Here is an 18,253-nt window from a genome sequence, read left to right as displayed (position 1 = left end):
GGAGAACCAATTAAGGCGGGGGGTGGGGTGGAACGAGCAGCTGTCTACCCTTAGCAGGAGGGCTCCTGATTACATACCTCTCCTGCTGCTGCTGCTGCTGGCTGTCCAGCAGCAGACTGAAGGTGGCTGCTGCTGTGCACAGGTATATAAAGGCTCAGAGCCTATTATGACACGCGCAGCCAGCGTTCCATTGCCACATTCCATCTACTGCAGGCAGGATACCTGGCTGGCTGAATGTCGCTGAGAAGCTCACAGAGACCGCCATAAGCAACAGTTTAACAGAATGCCACAGACTAATCAACCAAACTTTTTGGGTTGGGTTCTCTTTTATAGTCTGCAGGCATTAAATGAAAGAAGTCAGTGTTCCAGCAGAAGGAGACAACGTTTCAGAAAAGGCATTGTAGCAAACCAAAAAAGAAATTTTAAGCGCAGCAGAGTAACCAGCGCACATACCTGTTAGCTCAGGTGAGTTTAAAAGGCTGCTGTTGATAACAAGGGCATTTGCTAAATAGATGGTGTGTGTGCAACAATATACTGAAAGGTCAATTATATTGTGCAGCTTATCTCACCACCTGTAGTTATTTAGGTGAAAGCTCCAAAATGCTTGCCTAATATGTCTGTTTATCCAAAAGGAAGTAAAAAGGGAGAGCTAGAAAGATAGCATTGCATCACATTACATGGCAATGCAATGCACAGTTGCTGAAGTTGAACCAAAATGAGCTTGTAATCTGGCTTCTGCAACTTTGAACATGAAAAATCCAATGAGGAGAAGAAAAGCAGAGCCAAAGAGTCCATCCCAAAATCCGACAAACAAGCAAAATGAACAAAAAACATTGAATTCAATTCTTTCTGATTTTAGAAACTGCATTAAAGAAGGGGTGCACCGGTCCTGGAGATACTGCAATACCAGGTCAATGCGTGGAGTGGACAGAGCAAGCTCTTTTTCCATCTCCCTGTTCTAAAAATCCATTTAATATATGGTCCCCAGATAGGGGACGTATCAGATATTAAACTGATAAGAACAGATACTACACTTGATCTTAGCCAAAAGGCCGAGAAGCGATAACCAGAATTGGTTTCAAACTACGGAGCCACCCAAGGATCCTAAAAAGTCCATTTGTGGAGATGAGCTCCTGGACTCCCGTTAAGAAGACATGTTGTCAACCTCTAGATCCCTTACATGCCTGCACTTTTCGGCTTGCTGCTGCTGCAATCCACGCGTTTTAGATCTGCATAACTCCACCTCTTTAAACACAGCACCTTCACCCCCTGCTGTTCCCACCCGCCTCAACACCGTTGGAAGGGAGGAGAACCAATTAAGGCGGGGGGTGGGGTGGAACGAGCAGCTGTCTACCCTTAGCAGGAGGGCTCCTGATTACATACCTCTCCTGCTGCTGCTGCTGCTGGCTGTCCAGCAGCAGACTGAAGGTGGCTGCTGCTGTGCACAGGTATATAAAGGCTCAGAGCCTATTATGACACGCGCAGCCAGCGTTCCATTGCCACATTCCATCTACTGCAGGCAGGATACCTGGCTGGCTGAATGTCGCTGAGAAGCTCACAGAGACCGCCATAAGCAACAGTTTAACAGAATGCCACAGACTAATCAACCAAACTTTTTGGGTTGGGTTCTCTTTTATAGTCTGCAGGCATTAAATGAAAGAAGTCAGTGTTCCAGCAGAAGGAGACAACGTTTCAGAAAAGGCATTGTAGCAAACCAAAAAAGAAATTTTAAGCGCAGCAGAGTAACCAGCGCACATACCTGTTAGCTCAGGTGAGTTTAAAAGGCTGCTGTTGATAACAAGGGCATTTGCTAAATAGATGGTGTGTGTGCAACAATATACTGAAAGGTCAATTATATTGTGCAGCTTATCTCACCACCTGTAGTTATTTAGGTGAAAGCTCCAAAATGCTTGCCTAATATGTCTGTTTATCCAAAAGGAAGTAAAAAGGGAGAGCTAGAAAGATAGCATTGCATCACATTACATGGCAATGCAATGCACAGTTGCTGAAGTTGAACCAAAATGAGCTTGTAATCTGGCTTCTGCAACTTTGAACATGAAAAATCCAATGAGGAGAAGAAAAGCAGAGCCAAAGAGTCCATCCCAAAATCCGACAAACAAGCAAAATGAACAAAAAACATTGAATTCAATTCTTTCTGATTTTAGAAACTGCATTAAAGAAGGGGTGCACCGGTCCTGGAGATACTGCAATACCAGGTCAATGCGTGGAGTGGACAGAGCAAGCTCTTTTTCCATCTCCCTGTTCTAAAAATCCATTTAATATATGGTCCCCAGATAGGGGACGTATCAGATATTAAACTGATAAGAACAGATACTACACTTGATCTTAGCCAAAAGGCCGAGAAGCGATAACCAGAATTGGTTTCAAACTACGGAGCCACCCAAGGATCCTAAAAAGTCCATTTGTGGAGATGAGCTCCTGGACTCCCGTTAAGAAGACATGTTGTCAACCTCTAGATCCCTTACATGCCTGCACTTTTCGGCTTGCTGCTGCTGCAATCCACGCGTTTTAGATCTGCATAACTCCACCTCTTTAAACACAGCACCTTCACCCCCTGCTGTTCCCACCCGCCTCAACACCGTTGGAAGGGAGGAGAACCAATTAAGGCGGGGGGTGGGGTGGAACGAGCAGCTGTCTACCCTTAGCAGGAGGGCTCCTGATTACATACCTCTCCTGCTGCTGCTGCTGCTGGCTGTCCAGCAGCAGACTGAAGGTGGCTGCTGCTGTGCACAGGTATATAAAGGCTCAGAGCCTATTATGACACGCGCAGCCAGCGCTCCATTGCCACATTCCATCTACTGCAGGCAGGATACCTGGCTGGCTGAATGTCGCTGAGAAGCTCACAGAGACCGCCATAAGCAACAGTTTAACAGAATGCCACAGACTAATCAACCAAACTTTTTGGGTTGGGTTCTCTTTTATAGTCTGCAGGCATTAAATGAAAGAAGTCAGTGTTCCAGCAGAAGGAGACAACGTTTCAGAAAAGGCATTGTAGCAAACCAAAAAAGAAATTTTAAGCGCAGCAGAGTAACCAGCGCACATACCTGTTAGCTCAGGTGAGTTTAAAAGGCTGCTGTTGATAACAAGGGCATTTGCTAAATAGATGGTGTGTGTGCAACAATATACTGAAAGGTCAATTATATTGTGCAGCTTATCTCACCACCTGTAGTTATTTAGGTGAAAGCTCCAAAATGCTTGCCTAATATGTCTGTTTATCCAAAAGGAAGTAAAAAGGGAGAGCTAGAAAGATAGCATTGCATCACATTACATGGCAATGCAATGCACAGTTGCTGAAGTTGAACCAAAATGAGCTTGTAATCTGGCTTCTGCAACTTTGAACATGAAAAATCCAATGAGGAGAAGAAAAGCAGAGCCAAAGAGTCCATCCCAAAATCCGACAAACAAGCAAAATGAACAAAAAACATTGAATTCAATTCTTTCTGATTTTAGAAACTGCATTAAAGAAGGGGTGCACCGGTCCTGGAGATACTGCAATACCAGGTCAATGCGTGGAGTGGACAGAGCAAGCTCTTTTTCCATCTCCCTGTTCTAAAAATCCATTTAATATATGGTCCCCAGATAGGGGACGTATCAGATATTAAACTGATAAGAACAGATACTACACTTGATCTTAGCCAAAAGGCCGAGAAGCGATAACCAGAATTGGTTTCAAACTACGGAGCCACCCAAGGATCCTAAAAAGTCCATTTGTGGAGATGAGCTCCTGGACTCCCGTTAAGAAGACATGTTGTCAACCTCTAGATCCCTTACATGCCTGCACTTTTCGGCTTGCTGCTGCTGCAATCCACGCGTTTTAGATCTGCATAACTCCACCTCTTTAAACACAGCACCTTCACCCCCTGCTGTTCCCACCCGCCTCAACACCGTTGGAAGGGAGGAGAACCAATTAAGGCGGGGGGTGGGGTGGAACGAGCAGCTGTCTACCCTTAGCAGGAGGGCTCCTGATTACATACCTCTCCTGCTGCTGCTGCTGCTGGCTGTCCAGCAGCAGACTGAAGGTGGCTGCTGCTGTGCACAGGTATATAAAGGCTCAGAGCCTATTATGACACGCGCAGCCAGCGTTCCATTGCCACATTCCATCTACTGCAGGCAGGATACCTGGCTGGCTGAATGTCGCTGAGAAGCTCACAGAGACCGCCATAAGCAACAGTTTAACAGAATGCCACAGACTAATCAACCAAACTTTTTGGGTTGGGTTCTCTTTTATAGTCTGCAGGCATTAAATGAAAGAAGTCAGTGTTCCAGCAGAAGGAGACAACGTTTCAGAAAAGGCATTGTAGCAAACCAAAAAAGAAATTTTAAGCGCAGCAGAGTAACCAGCGCACATACCTGTTAGCTCAGGTGAGTTTAAAAGGCTGCTGTTGATAACAAGGGCATTTGCTAAATAGATGGTGTGTGTGCAACAATATACTGAAAGGTCAATTATATTGTGCAGCTTATCTCACCACCTGTAGTTATTTAGGTGAAAGCTCCAAAATGCTTGCCTAATATGTCTGTTTATCCAAAAGGAAGTAAAAAGGGAGAGCTAGAAAGATAGCATTGCATCACATTACATGGCAATGCAATGCACAGTTGCTGAAGTTGAACCAAAATGAGCTTGTAATCTGGCTTCTGCAACTTTGAACATGAAAAATCCAATGAGGAGAAGAAAAGCAGAGCCAAAGAGTCCATCCCAAAATCCGACAAACAAGCAAAATGAACAAAAAACATTGAATTCAATTCTTTCTGATTTTAGAAACTGCATTAAAGAAGGGGTGCACCGGTCCTGGAGATACTGCAATACCAGGTCAATGCGTGGAGTGGACAGAGCAAGCTCTTTTTCCATCTCCCTGTTCTAAAAATCCATTTAATATATGGTCCCCAGATAGGTGACGTATCAGATATTAAACTGATAAGAACAGATTTTTTTTTTTTTTTTTTTTTTTCCACTCAGATTACAAGTCCCATATTTACCATTTCATGCTTTGCAATGATTTCCAAATGGTATTAGGTTGTTATCCATCATTGTGGGTCATATATCCATTTTTCCAATCTTATTTTATATATATACGTTTATATTATCACAATACAGTTATTCCATATTCTTTACATCACAACATTACAATCTTTACCATTACGATTTAAGGCAACATTCCTCTCTTCAGGCCATATGCTGCCAAGGCATTCAAAAGCCTTCCATCCAGAAACCGACCATCCCAAGCTTCTTCTACCTCTTTAGCCAACGACTGAGGTATTCTGTAAGTTGAAAAAAAACGATGCATATCGCTATAAATGTTATTCCACACTTTGCGCCTTAGACTAGCCTGACTCCCCCCTTCACAACTCTCTAGCATTTTCAACACTTCTTGTCTCTCCTCCATCTCCCTCATATTTTTTCCTGAAACATCCTTTGCTTTACTAGAGTCCTTCCCAGATGACAAAACTCCTTCAATTTCTTCTCTGGCTTCACATGCGACATCCTCTCTTTCTTCTTCACTAGTTTCTTCACCCTCCTCCTCCTCTTCCATATTACTTACAGCACCTTCCTTTTCATCCTGACTGGAGGACTCACTTTCCTCCTGATCTTCTGACTCCCTATCCACCTCCACTTCTTCTTCCAAGCTAGTATTTTCAATCTCAACGTCTGTGATATCACTCTCAGTATCTTCTTCCATATGATCACCTTCTTTTCTTATATCTCTTATTTGTTCCTCCTTCTTTTGAGATATGTTCTCTTCCGTTTCATCATGGGGGGCAGCTTCAGACTCTTCTTCTTTTCCATCTTCCTTGTCAACTGACTTCTCCTCCCTTTTATTGACAGGACAGCAATCATATAAATGACCACTGCCACCACATAGATTACATTTCTTACTTTTTTCACAATTCTCTGCCTTATGTCCCACTTCTTCACACTTGGCACACCACTGTAATGTACAGGAATCCTTTTCATGGCCATACTGTTTACAACGCCTACAAAACTTCGGCATACCTGTAAAGAACATATCTCCATTAACTGTCCCGATTTTGAATCTACTTGGTGGGAGTACCACAACACCATCCGAACTTTCCTTGAACTTGACCAGGAACCTCCACCTCGTGGTCCAAAAACCATATCGGTTAAACATTTTGCCAGCAGAACTCACTTTCTCACAGTACCGGGATAAAAAGGTCATGATCTCTTCTTCCAATATGAAAGGACTATACATCCTTATTACTATTAGCCTTTCCTTCCTAGGAAAATGCGACACAAAAAAAACACCTTCAAGTATCGAATCTTCCTTCACTAGATCCATTCTCTTCCAAAAGTCAGAAAAGATATCTTCTGAACAAAAAATAACATCATATATCCCTCTCTTCGGGAACTCCAACATAGACAAAACTTGTTCCATTTGAACTTCCAATAGTCCAAACAAAATCTTCTCTACCAAAAAAAACAAGCCAGACTTCTTCTTCTCTGGATCCAAAAAAATAAAACGCACTGCATTCTTCAGTCTTGCAAAAACTGGGACCTCTTCACAGGTCAGCATATTTGGGCTTCTCCCGTCCATATCTTCACACCAAACGTGGCAAAAATCCTCCTCGCCTACTTAAAAAAAGCAGGCAGGCTGATCGCCCCTCGTTGCCCAGGGACTAATCCGGCTCCCCAAAAGCAGCAAGGGGGTGAAGCCGCACTGCTACATGTAGCGATCCCCCGAGGCCAAGGAGCCGGGTACCCAAGGCACCTCTCAGCCAAGACCAAGGCAGCAACTGGTAGATCACTGCACTTGATCTTAGCCAAAAGGCCGAGAAGCGATAACCAGAATTGGTTTCAAACTACGGAGCCACCCAAGGATCCTAAAAAGTCCATTTGTGGAGATGAGCTCCTGGACTCCCGTTAAGAAGACATGTTGTCAACCTCTAGATCCCTTACATGCCTGCACTTTTCGGCTTGCTGCTGCTGCAATCCACGCGTTTTAGATCTGCATAACTCCACCTCTTTAAACACAGCACCTTCACCCCCTGCTGTTCCCACCCGCCTCAACACCGTTGGAAGGGAGGAGAACCAATTAAGGCGGGGGTGGGGTGGAACGAGCAGCTGTCTACCCTTAGCAGGAGGGCTCCTGATTACATACCTCTCCTGCTGCTGCTGCTGCTGGCTGTCCAGCAGCAGACTGAAGGTGGCTGCTGCTGTGCACAGGTATATAAAGGCTCAGAGCCTATTATGACACGCGCAGCCAGCGTTCCATTGCCACATTCCATCTACTGCAGGCAGGATACCTGGCTGGCTGAATGTCGCTGAGAAGCTCACAGAGACCGCCATAAGCAACAGTTTAACAGAATGCCACAGACTAATCAACCAAACTTTTTTGGTTGGGTTCTCTTTTATAGTCTGCAGGCATTAAATGAAAGAAGTCAGTGTTCCAGCAGAAGGAGACAACGTTTCAGAAAAGGCATTGTAGCAAACCAAAAAAGAAATTTTAAGCGCAGCAGAGTAACCAGCGCACATACCTGTTAGCTCAGGTGAGTTTAAAAGGCTGCTGTTGATAACAAGGGCATTTGCTAAATAGATGGTGTGTGTGCAACAATATACTGAAAGGTCAATTATATTGTGCAGCTTATCTCACCACCTGTAGTTATTTAGGTGAAAGCTCCAAAATGCTTGCCTAATATGTCTGTTTATCCAAAAGGAAGTAAAAAGGGAGAGCTAGAAAGATAGCATTGCATCACATTACATGGCAATGCAATGCACAGTTGCTGAAGTTGAACCAAAATGAGCTTGTAATCTGGCTTCTGCAACTTTGAACATGAAAAATCCAATGAGGAGAAGAAAAGCAGAGCCAAAGAGTCCATCCCAAAATCCGACAAACAAGCAAAATGAACAAAAAACATTGAATTCAATTCTTTCTGATTTTAGAAACTGCATTAAAGAAGGGGTGCACCGGTCCTGGAGATACTGCAATACCAGGTCAATGCGTGGAGTGGACAGAGCAAGCTCTTTTTCCATCTCCCTGTTCTAAAAATCCATTTAATATATGGTCCCCAGATAGGGGACGTATCAGATATTAAACTGATAAGAACAGATACTACACTTGATCTTAGCCAAAAGGCCGAGAAGCGATAACCAGAATTGGTTTCAAACTACGGAGCCACCCAAGGATCCTAAAAAGTCCATTTGTGGAGATGAGCTCCTGGACTCCCGTTAAGAAGACATGTTGTCAACCTCTAGATCCCTTACATGCCTGCACTTTTCGGCTTGCTGCTGCTGCAATCCACGCGTTTTAGATCTGCATAACTCCACCTCTTTAAACACAGCACCTTCACCCCCTGCTGTTCCCACCCGCCTCAACACCGTTGGAAGGGAGGAGAACCAATTAAGGCGGGGGGTGGGGTGGAACGAGCAGCTGTCTACCCTTAGCAGGAGGGCTCCTGATTACATACCTCTCCTGCTGCTGCTGCTGCTGCTGGCTGTCCAGCAGCAGACTGAAGGTGGCTGCTGCTGTGCACAGGTATATAAAGGCTCAGAGCCTATTATGACACGCGCAGCCAGCGTTCCATTGCCACATTCCATCTACTGCAGGCAGGATACCTGGCTGGCTGAATGTCGCTGAGAAGCTCACAGAGACCGCCATAAGCAACAGTTTAACAGAATGCCACAGACTAATCAACCAAACTTTTTGGGTTGGGTTCTCTTTTATAGTCTGCAGGCATTAAATGAAAGAAGTCAGTGTTCCAGCAGAAGGAGACAACGTTTCAGAAAAGGCATTGTAGCAAACCAAAAAAGAAATTTTAAGCGCAGCAGAGTAACCAGCGCACATACCTGTTAGCTCAGGTGAGTTTAAAAGGCTGCTGTTGATAACAAGGGCATTTGCTAAATAGATGGTGTGTGTGCAACAATATACTGAAAGGTCAATTATATTGTGCAGCTTATCTCACCACCTGTAGTTATTTAGGTGAAAGCTCCAAAATGCTTGCCTAATATGTCTGTTTATCCAAAAGGAAGTAAAAAGGGAGAGCTAGAAAGATAGCATTGCATCACATTACATGGCAATGCAATGCACAGTTGCTGAAGTTGAACCAAAATGAGCTTGTAATCTGGCTTCTGCAACTTTGAACATGAAAAATCCAATGAGGAGAAGAAAAGCAGAGCCAAAGAGTCCATCCCAAAATCCGACAAACAAGCAAAATGAACAAAAAACATTGAATTCAATTCTTTCTGATTTTAGAAACTGCATTAAAGAAGGGGTGCACCGGTCCTGGAGATACTGCAATACCAGGTCAATGCGTGGAGTGGACAGAGCAAGCTCTTTTTCCATCTCCCTGTTCTAAAAATCCATTTAATATATGGTCCCCAGATAGGGGACGTATCAGATATTAAACTGATAAGAACAGATACTACACTTGATCTTAGCCAAAAGGCCGAGAAGCGATAACCAGAATTGGTTTCAAACTACGGAGCCACCCAAGGATCCTAAAAAGTCCATTTGTGGAGATGAGCTCCTGGACTCCCGTTAAGAAGACATGTTGTCAACCTCTAGATCCCTTACATGCCTGCACTTTTCGGCTTGCTGCTGCTGCAATCCACGCGTTTTAGATCTGCATAACTCCACCTCTTTAAACACAGCACCTTCACCCCCTGCTGTTCCCACCCGCCTCAACACCGTTGGAAGGGAGGAGAACCAATTAAGGCGGGGGGTGGGGTGGAACGAGCAGCTGTCTACCCTTAGCAGGAGGGCTCCTGATTACATACCTCTCCTGCTGCTGCTGCTGCTGCTGGCTGTCCAGCAGCAGACTGAAGGTGGCTGCTGCTGTGCACAGGTATATAAAGGCTCAGAGCCTATTATGACACGCGCAGCCAGCGTTCCATTGCCACATTCCATCTACTGCAGGCAGGATACCTGGCTGGCTGAATGTCGCTGAGAAGCTCACAGAGACCGCCATAAGCAACAGTTTAACAGAATGCCACAGACTAATCAACCAAACTTTTTGGGTTGGGTTCTCTTTTATAGTCTGCAGGCATTAAATGAAAGAAGTCAGTGTTCCAGCAGAAGGAGACAACGTTTCAGAAAAGGCATTGTAGCAAACCAAAAAAGAAATTTTAAGCGCAGCAGAGTAACCAGCGCACATACCTGTTAGCTCAGGTGAGTTTAAAAGGCTGCTGTTGATAACAAGGGCATTTGCTAAATAGATGGTGTGTGTGCAACAATATACTGAAAGGTCAATTATATTGTGCAGCTTATCTCACCACCTGTAGTTATTTAGGTGAAAGCTCCAAAATGCTTGCCTAATATGTCTGTTTATCCAAAAGGAAGTAAAAAGGGAGAGCTAGAAAGATAGCATTGCATCACATTACATGGCAATGCAATGCACAGTTGCTGAAGTTGAACCAAAATGAGCTTGTAATCTGACTTCTGCAACTTTGAACATGAAAAATCCAATGAGGAGAAGAAAAGCAGAGCCAAAGAGTCCATCCCAAAATCCGACAAACAAGCAAAATGAACAAAAAACATTGAATTCAATTCTTTCTGATTTTAGAAACTGCATTAAAGAAGGGGTGCACCGGTCCTGGAGATACTGCAATACCAGGTCAATGCGTGGAGTGGACAGAGCAAGCTCTTTTTCCATCTCCCTGTTCTAAAAATCCATTTAATATATGGTCCCCAGATAGGGGACGTATCAGATATTAAACTGATAAGAACAGATACTACACTTGATCTTAGCCAAAAGGCCGAGAAGCGATAACCAGAATTGGTTTCAAACTACGGAGCCACCCAAGGATCCTAAAAAGTCCATTTGTGGAGATGAGCTCCTGGACTCCCGTTAAGAAGACATGTTGTCAACCTCTAGATCCCTTACATGCCTGCACTTTTCGGCTTGCTGCTGCTGCAATCCACGCATTTTAGATCTGCATAACTCCACCTCTTTAAACACAGCACCTTCACCCCCTGCTGTTCCCACCCGCCTCAACACCGTTGGAAGGGAGGAGAACCAATTAAGGCGGGGGGTGGGGTGGAACGAGCAGCTGTCTACCCTTAGCAGGAGGGCTCCTGATTACATACCTCTCCTGCTGCTGCTGCTGCTGGCTGTCCAGCAGCAGACTGAAGGTGGCTGCTGCTGTGCACAGGTATATAAAGGCTCAGAGCCTATTATGACACGCGCAGCCAGCGTTCCATTGCCACATTCCATCTACTGCAGGCAGGATACCTGGCTGGCTGAATGTCGCTGAGAAGCTCACAGAGACCGCCATAAGCAACAGTTTAACAGAATGCCACAGACTAATCAACCAAACTTTTTGGGTTGGGTTCTCTTTTATAGTCTGCAGGCATTAAATGAAAGAAGTCAGTGTTCCAGCAGAAGGAGACAACGTTTCAGAAAAGGCATTGTAGCAAACCAAAAAAGAAATTTTAAGCGCAGCAGAGTAACCAGCGCACATACCTGTTAGCTCAGGTGAGTTTAAAAGGCTGCTGTTGATAACAAGGGCATTTGCTAAATAGATGGTGTGTGTGCAACAATATACTGAAAGGTCAATTATATTGTGCAGCTTATCTCACCACCTGTAGTTATTTAGGTGAAAGCTCCAAAATGCTTGCCTAATATGTCTGTTTATCCAAAAGGAAGTAAAAAGGGAGAGCTAGAAAGATAGCATTGCATCACATTACATGGCAATGCAATGCACAGTTGCTGAAGTTGAACCAAAATGAGCTTGTAATCTGGCTTCTGCAACTTTGAACATGAAAAATCCAATGAGGAGAAGAAAAGCAGAGCCAAAGAGTCCATCCCAAAATCCGACAAACAAGCAAAATGAACAAAAAACATTGAATTCAATTCTTTCTGATTTTAGAAACTGCATTAAAGAAGGGGTGCACCGGTCCTGGAGATACTGCAATACCAGGTCAATGCGTGGAGTGGACAGAGCAAGCTCTTTTTCCATCTCCCTGTTCTAAAAATCCATTTAATATATGGTCCCCAGATAGGGGACGTATCAGATATTAAACTGATAAGAACAGATACTACACTTGATCTTAGCCAAAAGGCCGAGAAGCGATAACCAGAATTGGTTTCAAACTACGGAGCCACCCAAGGATCCTAAAAAGTCCATTTGTGGAGATGAGCTCCTGGACTCCCGTTAAGAAGACATGTTGTCAACCTCTAGATCCCTTACATGCCTGCACTTTTCGGCTTGCTGCTGCTGCAATCCACGCGTTTTAGATCTGCATAACTCCACCTCTTTAAACACAGCACCTTCACCCCCTGCTGTTCCCACCCGCCTCAACACCGTTGGAAGGGAGGAGAACCAATTAAGGCGGGGGGTGGGGTGGAACGAGCAGCTGTCTACCCTTAGCAGGAGGGCTCCTGATTACATACCTCTCCTGCTGCTGCTGCTGCTGGCTGTCCAGCAGCAGACTGAAGGTGGCTGCTGCTGTGCACAGGTATATAAAGGCTCAGAGCCTATTATGACACGCGCAGCCAGCGTTCCATTGCCACATTCCATCTACTGCAGGCAGGATACCTGGCTGGCTGAATGTCGCTGAGAAGCTCACAGAGACCGCCATAAGCAACAGTTTAACAGAATGCCACAGACTAATCAACCAAACTTTTTGGGTTGGGTTCTCTTTTATAGTCTGCAGGCATTAAATGAAAGAAGTCAGTGTTCCAGCAGAAGGAGACAACGTTTCAGAAAAGGCATTGTAGCAAACCAAAAAAGAAATTTTAAGCGCAGCAGAGTAACCAGCGCACATACCTGTTAGCTCAGGTGAGTTTAAAAGGCTGCTGTTGATAACAAGGGCATTTGCTAAATAGATGGTGTGTGTGCAACAATATACTGAAAGGTCAATTATATTGTGCAGCTTATCTCACCACCTGTAGTTATTTAGGTGAAAGCTCCAAAATGCTTGCCTAATATGTCTGTTTATCCAAAAGGAAGTAAAAAGGGAGAGCTAGAAAGATAGCATTGCATCACATTACATGGCAATGCAATGCACAGTTGCTGAAGTTGAACCAAAATGAGCTTGTAATCTGGCTTCTGCAACTTTGAACATGAAAAATCCAATGAGGAGAAGAAAAGCAGAGCCAAAGAGTCCATCCCAAAATCCGACAAACAAGCAAAATGAACAAAAAACATTGAATTCAATTCTTTCTGATTTTAGAAACTGCATTAAAGAAGGGGTGCACCGGTCCTGGAGATACTGCAATACCAGGTCAATGCGTGGAGTGGACAGAGCAAGCTCTTTTTCCATCTCCCTGTTCTAAAAATCCATTTAATATATGGTCCCCAGATAGGGGACGTATCAGATATTAAACTGATAAGAACAGATACTACACTTGATCTTAGCCAAAAGGCCGAGAAGCGATAACCAGAATTGGTTTCAAACTACGGAGCCACCCAAGGATCCTAAAAAGTCCATTTGTGAAGATGAGCTCCTGGACTCCCGTTAAGAAGACATGTTGTCAACTTCTAGATCCCTTACATGCCTGCACTTTTCGGCTTGCTGCTGCTGCAATCCACGCGTTTTAGATCTGCATAACTCCACCTCTTTAAACACAGCACCTTCACCCCCTGCTGTTCCCACCCGCCTCAACACCGTTGGAAGGGAGGAGAACCAATTAAGGCGGGGGGTGGGGTGGAACGAGCAGCTGTCTACCCTTAGCAGGAGGGCTCCTGATTACATACCTCTCCTGCTGCTGCTGCTGCTGCTGCTGGCTGTCCAGCAGCAGACTGAAGGTGGCTGCTGCTGTGCACAGGTATATAAAGGCTCAGAGCCTATTATGACACGCGCAGCCAGCGTTCCATTGCCACATTCCATCTACTGCAGGCAGGATACCTGGCTGGCTGAATGTCGCTGAGAAGCTCACAGAGACCGCCATAAGCAACAGTTTAACAGAATGCCACAGACTAATCAACCAAACTTTTTGGGTTGGGTTCTCTTTTATAGTCTGCAGGCATTAAATGAAAGAAGTCAGTGTTCCAGCAGAAGGAGACAACGTTTCAGAAAAGGCATTGTAGCAAACCAAAAAAGAAATTTTAAGCGCAGCAGAGTAACCAGCGCACATACCTGTTAGCTCAGGTGAGTTTAAAAGGCTGCTGTTGATAACAAGGGCATTTGCTAAATAGATGGTGTGTGTGCAACAATATACTGAAAGGTCAATTATATTGTGCAGCTTATCTCACCACCTGTAGTTATTTAGGTGAAAGCTCCAAAATGCTTGCCTAATATGTCTGTTTATCCAAAAGGAAGTAAAAAGGGAGAGCTAGAAAGATAGCATTGCATCACATTACATGGCAATGCAATGCACAGTTGCTGAAGTTGAACCAAAATGAGCTTGTAATCTGGCTTCTGCAACTTTGAACATGAAAAATCCAATGAGGAGAAGAAAAGCAGAGCCAAAGAGTCCATCCCAAAATCCGACAAACAAGCAAAATGAACAAAAAACATTGAATTCAATTCTTTCTGATTTTAGAAACTGCATTAAAGAAGGGGTGCACCGGTCCTGGAGATACTGCAATACCAGGTCAATGCGTGGAGTGGACAGAGCAAGCTCTTTTTCCATCTCCCTGTTCTAAAAATCCATTTAATATATGGTCCCCAGATAGGGGACGTATCAGATATTAAACTGATAAGAACAGATACTACACTTGATCTTAGCCAAAAGGCCGAGAAGCGATAACCAGAATTGGTTTCAAACTACGGAGCCACCCAAGGATCCTAAAAAGTCCATTTGTGGAGATGAGCTCCTGGACTCCCGTTAAGAAGACATGTTGTCAACCTCTAGATCCCTTACATGCCTGCACTTTTCGGCTTGCTGCTGCTGCAATCCACGCGTTTTAGATCTGCATAACTCCACCTCTTTAAACACAGCACCTTCACCCCCTGCTGTTCCCACCCGCCTCAACACCGTTGGAAGGGAGGAGAACCAATTAAGGCGGGGGGTGGGGTGGAACGAGCAGCTGTCTACCCTTAGCAGGAGGGCTCCTGATTACATACCTCTCCTGCTGCTGCTGCTGCTGGCTGTCCAGCAGCAGACTGAAGGTGGCTGCTGCTGTGCACAGGTATATAAAGGCTCAGAGCCTATTATGACACGCGCAGCCAGCGTTCCATTGCCACATTCCATCTACTGCAGGCAGGATACCTGGCTGGCTGAATGTCGCTGAGAAGCTCACAGAGACCGCCATAAGCAACAGTTTAACAGAATGCCACAGACTAATCAACCAAACTTTTTGGGTTGGGTTCTCTTTTATAGTCTGCAGGCATTAAATGAAAGAAGTCAGTGTTCCAGCAGAAGGAGACAACGTTTCAGAAAAGGCATTGTAGCAAACCAAAAAAGAAATTTTAAGCGCAGCAGAGTAACCAGCGCACATACCTGTTAGCTCAGGTGAGTTTAAAAGGCTGCTGTTGATAACAAGGGCATTTGCTAAATAGATGGTGTGTGTGCAACAATATACTGAAAGGTCAATTATATTGTGCAGCTTATCTCACCACCTGTAGTTATTTAGGTGAAAGCTCCAAAATGCTTGCCTAATATGTCTGTTTATCCAAAAGGAAGTAAAAAGGGAGAGCTAGAAAGATAGCATTGCATCACATTACATGGCAATGCAATGCACAGTTGCTGAAGTTGAACCAAAATGAGCTTGTAATCTGGCTTCTGCAACTTTGAACATGAAAAATCCAATGAGGAGAAGAAAAGCAGAGCCAAAGAGTCCATCCCAAAATCCGACAAACAAGCAAAATGAACAAAAAACATTGAATTCAATTCTTTCTGATTTTAGAAACTGCATTAAAGAAGGGGTGCACCGGTCCTGGAGATACTGCAATACCAGGTCAATGCGTGGAGTGGACAGAGCAAGCTCTTTTTCCATCTCCCTGTTCTAAAAATCCATTTAATATATGGTCCCCAGATAGGGGACGTATCAGATATTAAACTGATAAGAACAGATACTACACTTGATCTTAGCCAAAAGGCCGAGAAGCGATAACCAGAATTGGTTTCAAACTACGGAGCCACCCAAGGATCCTAAAAAGTCCATTTGTGAAGATGAGCTCCTGGACTCCCGTTAAGAAGACATGTTGTCAACTTCTAGATCCCTTACATGCCTGCACTTTTCGGCTTGCTGCTGCTGCAATCCACGCGTTTTAGATCTGCATAACTCCACCTCTTTAAACACAGCACCTTCACCCCCTGCTGTTCCCACCCGCCTCAACACCGTTGGAAGGGAGGAGAACCAATTAAGGCGGGGGGTGGGGTGGAACGAGCAGCTGTCTACCCTTAGCAGGAGGGCTCCTGATTACATACCTCTCCTGCTGCTGCTGCTGCTGCTGCTGGCTGTCCAGCAGCAGACTGAAGGTGGCTGCTGCTGTGCACAGGTATATAAAGGCTCAGAGCCTATTATGACACGCGCAGCCAGCGTTCCATTGCCACATTCCATCTACTGCAGGCAGGATACCTGGCTGGCTGAATGTCGCTGAGAAGCTCACAGAGACCGCCATAAGCAACAGTTTAACAGAATGCCACAGACTAATCAACCAAACTTTTTGGGTTGGGTTCTCTTTTATAGTCTGCAGGCATTAAATGAAAGAAGTCAGTGTTCCAGCAGAAGGAGACAACGTTTCAGAAAAGGCATTGTAGCAAACCAAAAAAGAAATTTTAAGCGCAGCAGAGTAACCAGCGCACATACCTGTTAGCTCAGGTGAGTTTAAAAGGCTGCTGTTGATAACAAGGGCATTTGCTAAATAGATGGTGTGTGTGCAACAATATACTGAAAGGTCAATTATATTGTGCAGCTTATCTCACCACCTGTAGTTATTTAGGTGAAAGCTCCAAAATGCTTGCCTAATATGTCTGTTTATCCAAAAGGAAGTAAAAAGGGAGAGCTAGAAAGATAGCATTGCATCACATTACATGGCAATGCAATGCACAGTTGCTGAAGTTGAACCAAAATGAGCTTGTAATCTGGCTTCTGCAACTTTGAACATGAAAAATCCAATGAGGAGAAGAAAAGCAGAGCCAAAGAGTCCATCCCAAAATCCGACAAACAAGCAAAATGAACAAAAAACATTGAATTCAATTCTTTCTGATTTTAGAAACTGCATTAAAGAAGGGGTGCACCGGTCCTGGAGATACTGCAATACCAGGTCAATGCGTGGAGTGGACAGAGCAAGCTCTTTTTCCATCTCCCTGTTCTAAAAATCCATTTAATATATGGTCCCCAGATAGGGGACGTATCAGATATTAAACTGATAAGAACAGATACTACACTTGATCTTAGCCAAAAGGCCGAGAAGCGATAACCAGAATTGGTTTCAAACTACGGAGCCACCCAAGGATCCTAAAAAGTCCATTTGTGGAGATGAGCTCCTGGACTCCCGTTAAGAAGACATGTTGTCAACCTCTAGATCCCTTACATGCCTGCACTTTTCGGCTTGCTGCTGCTGCAATCCACGCGTTTTAGATCTGCATAACTCCACCTCTTTAAACACAGCACCTTCACCCCCTGCTGTTCCCACCCGCCTCAACACCGTTGGAAGGGAGGAGAACCAATTAAGGCGGGGGGTGGGGTGGAACGAGCAGCTGTCTACCCTTAGCAGGAGGGCTCCTGATTACATACCTCTCCTGCTGCTGCTGCTGCTGGCTGTCCAGCAGCAGACTGAAGGTGGCTGCTGCTGTGCACAGGTATATAAAGGCTCAGAGCCTATTATGACATGCGCAGCCAGCGTTCCATTGCCACATTCCATCTACTGCAGGCAGGATACCTGGCTGGCTGAATGTCGCTGAGAAGCTCACAGAGACCGCCATAAGCAACAGTTTAACAGAATGCCACAGACTAATCAACCAAACTTTTTGGGTTGGGTTCTCTTTTATAGTCTGCAGGCATTAAATGAAAGAAGTCAGTGTTCCAGCAGAAGGAGACAACGTTTCAGAAAAGGCATTGTAGCAAACCAAAAAAGAAATTTTAAGCGCAGCAGAGTAACCAGCGCACATACCTGTTAGCTCAGGTGAGTTTAAAAGGCTGCTGTTGATAACAAGGGCATTTGCTAAATAGATGGTGTGTGTGCAACAATATACTGAAAGGTCAATTATATTGTGCAGCTTATCTCACCACCTGTAGCTATTTAGGTGAAAGCTCCAAAATGCTTGCCTAATATGTCTGTTTATCCAAAAGGAAGTAAAAAGGGAGAGCTAGAAAGATAGCATTGCATCACATTACATGGCAATGCAATGCACAGTTGCTGAAGTTGAACCAAAATGAGCTTGTAATCTG

General features: G+C 44.6%; 12 non-coding genes across 12 annotated transcripts; all 12 read right to left on the bottom strand.

The window, feature by feature from the left end:
* Positions 1-873: 873 nt before the first annotated feature.
* LOC141198845 (U2 spliceosomal RNA) lies at positions 874-1,064 on the bottom strand. The gene has a single exon (XR_012270615.1). It is a non-coding gene; the product is annotated as a U2 spliceosomal RNA (small nuclear RNA).
* Positions 1,065-2,179: 1,115 nt separating this feature from the next.
* On the bottom strand, positions 2,180-2,370 carry LOC141198844 (U2 spliceosomal RNA). The gene has a single exon (XR_012270614.1). It is a non-coding gene; the product is annotated as a U2 spliceosomal RNA (small nuclear RNA).
* A 1,115-nt stretch (positions 2,371-3,485) lies between these two features.
* Positions 3,486-3,676, bottom strand: LOC141198843 (U2 spliceosomal RNA). The gene has a single exon (XR_012270613.1). It is a non-coding gene; the product is annotated as a U2 spliceosomal RNA (small nuclear RNA).
* A 1,115-nt stretch (positions 3,677-4,791) lies between these two features.
* Positions 4,792-4,977, bottom strand: LOC141198809 (U2 spliceosomal RNA). The gene has a single exon (XR_012270591.1). It is a non-coding gene; the product is annotated as a U2 spliceosomal RNA (small nuclear RNA).
* Positions 4,978-7,929: 2,952 nt separating this feature from the next.
* On the bottom strand, positions 7,930-8,120 carry LOC141198842 (U2 spliceosomal RNA). Its single transcript, XR_012270612.1, has one exon. It is a non-coding gene; the product is annotated as a U2 spliceosomal RNA (small nuclear RNA).
* Positions 8,121-9,238: 1,118 nt separating this feature from the next.
* On the bottom strand, positions 9,239-9,429 carry LOC141198841 (U2 spliceosomal RNA). The gene has a single exon (XR_012270611.1). It is a non-coding gene; the product is annotated as a U2 spliceosomal RNA (small nuclear RNA).
* A 1,118-nt stretch (positions 9,430-10,547) lies between these two features.
* On the bottom strand, positions 10,548-10,738 carry LOC141198840 (U2 spliceosomal RNA). Its single transcript, XR_012270610.1, has one exon. It is a non-coding gene; the product is annotated as a U2 spliceosomal RNA (small nuclear RNA).
* A 1,115-nt stretch (positions 10,739-11,853) lies between these two features.
* LOC141198838 (U2 spliceosomal RNA) lies at positions 11,854-12,044 on the bottom strand. Its single transcript, XR_012270608.1, has one exon. It is a non-coding gene; the product is annotated as a U2 spliceosomal RNA (small nuclear RNA).
* A 1,115-nt stretch (positions 12,045-13,159) lies between these two features.
* LOC141198837 (U2 spliceosomal RNA) lies at positions 13,160-13,350 on the bottom strand. Its single transcript, XR_012270607.1, has one exon. It is a non-coding gene; the product is annotated as a U2 spliceosomal RNA (small nuclear RNA).
* A 1,121-nt stretch (positions 13,351-14,471) lies between these two features.
* LOC141198836 (U2 spliceosomal RNA) lies at positions 14,472-14,662 on the bottom strand. The gene has a single exon (XR_012270606.1). It is a non-coding gene; the product is annotated as a U2 spliceosomal RNA (small nuclear RNA).
* A 1,115-nt stretch (positions 14,663-15,777) lies between these two features.
* Positions 15,778-15,968, bottom strand: LOC141198835 (U2 spliceosomal RNA). Its single transcript, XR_012270605.1, has one exon. It is a non-coding gene; the product is annotated as a U2 spliceosomal RNA (small nuclear RNA).
* A 1,121-nt stretch (positions 15,969-17,089) lies between these two features.
* On the bottom strand, positions 17,090-17,280 carry LOC141198834 (U2 spliceosomal RNA). Its single transcript, XR_012270604.1, has one exon. It is a non-coding gene; the product is annotated as a U2 spliceosomal RNA (small nuclear RNA).
* Between the last annotated feature and the right edge of the window lie 973 nt (positions 17,281-18,253).

This window comes from Phyllobates terribilis, unplaced genomic scaffold, assembly GCF_046119375.1.
Source record: "Phyllobates terribilis strain yellow unplaced genomic scaffold, ASM4611937v1 Scaffold_106__1_contigs__length_5700502, whole genome shotgun sequence".
Taxonomy (NCBI): domain Eukaryota; kingdom Metazoa; phylum Chordata; class Amphibia; order Anura; family Dendrobatidae; genus Phyllobates; species Phyllobates terribilis.
The sequence above is the reverse complement of the archived record's forward strand: the minus strand, read 5'-3'. Positions and strand labels throughout refer to the sequence as shown.